The sequence below is a fragment of the Oncorhynchus tshawytscha genome, unplaced genomic scaffold, assembly GCF_018296145.1.
Source record: "Oncorhynchus tshawytscha isolate Ot180627B unplaced genomic scaffold, Otsh_v2.0 Un_contig_17946_pilon_pilon, whole genome shotgun sequence".
In the NCBI taxonomy this organism is placed as follows: Eukaryota; Metazoa; Chordata; class Actinopteri; order Salmoniformes; family Salmonidae; genus Oncorhynchus; species Oncorhynchus tshawytscha.
Window position 1 is genome coordinate 1 of NW_024603296.1, and position 1,333 is coordinate 1,333.

The window sequence follows — 1,333 nt, forward strand, 5'->3', positions numbered from 1 at the left end:
GGTAGTGTGGCCGAGCGGTCTAAGGCGCTGGATTAAGGCTCCAGTCTCTAAGGAGGCGTGGGTTCAAATCCCACCACTGCCATCTTTATTGAGTTTGTTTGCGCAAGCTATCACATGTTCTGCTTTATTTCAGCGTTTTTACTTTCATGTAGGGCCATGCAAGGGAGAAAAGAAGCAATGTTGTGTGTCACGGATGGGGTTCCAACTCAATAGTGTAGTCCATCGCCTTAACCAACCAGCCACCAAGTCCTGTGCCCCCGCGGTGGCAGTTGCACCTCCTACCGGTGGTTGTTCACGTCAAATCCTTGATTGGAAAAAAGGAAAGTTGTGATGGTCTGTGCGACGACCAAGCAGTCCATTTTAACAGTGGGTACTGTGGCCGAGCTGTCCAGAGAACTGGATTTAAGGACCCAGTCTTTCGGAGGTGTCGGTTCAAAGTCCACCGCTGCAACTTTTTCTCAACAGAAAACTGTAATGTAATTTCAAACAAGGCCACCAAGGACACCGGACAAATAAAGGGAATCCAGCCTTTACCCTAATTCCCACGTCTGTTATTGCAATTATCTGCCGTGTTTTTCTAATTCAATCTGCTTCAGACATAAAAGCAGAAACTAATTCTAAGTTTATACGATGGAAGAAAGAGCAACATCAGATAAATTAAGATTTTTAAAAAGAGAATCAAAAAAAGATGAAGGACGCAAGAGCAACATGAGATACATAAAGATTTTAAAGAAGAAAATGAAAAAGAAGACTAAAATACAAGGAAGTGCAGACGCTCTAGGTAACTGACGAGAAAGTGTGAATATTTTGCCAGAGCTGGGTAGTGTGGCCGAGCGGTCTAAGGCGCTGGATTAAGGCTCCAGTCTCTAAGGAGGCGTGGGTTCAAATCCCACCACTGCCATCTTTATTGAGTTTGTTTGCGCAAGCTATCACATGTTCTGCTTTATTTCAGGGTTTTTACTTTCATGTCGCCCATGCAAGGGAGAAAAGAAGCAATGTTGTGTGTCACGGATGGGGTTCCAACTCAATAGTGTAGTCCATCGCCTTAACCAAGCAGCCACCAAGTCCTGTGCCCCGCGGTGGCAGTTGCACCTCCTACTGGTGGTTGTTCACGTCAAATCCTTGATTGGAAAAAAAAAGGAAAGTTGTGATGGTCTGTGCGACGACCAAGCAGTCCATTTTAACAGTGGGTACTGTGGCCGAGCTGTCCAGAGAACTGGATTTAAGGACCCAGTCTTTCGGAGGTGTCGGTTCAAAGTCCACCGCTGCAAAGTTTTTCTCAACAGAAAACTGTAATGTAATTTCAAACAAGGCCACCAAGGACACCGGACAA

At 45.5% G+C, this 1,333-nt stretch overlaps 2 non-coding genes across 2 annotated transcripts; both read left to right on the forward strand.

Annotated features, from left to right (window-relative positions):
• Positions 1 to 82, forward strand: trnal-aag. Its single transcript has one exon. It is a non-coding gene; the product is annotated as a tRNA-Leu (tRNA).
• A 737-nt stretch (positions 83 to 819) lies between these two features.
• Positions 820 to 901, forward strand: trnal-aag. Its single transcript has one exon. It is a non-coding gene; the product is annotated as a tRNA-Leu (tRNA).
• The last annotated feature ends 432 nt before the right edge of the window (positions 902 to 1,333 follow it).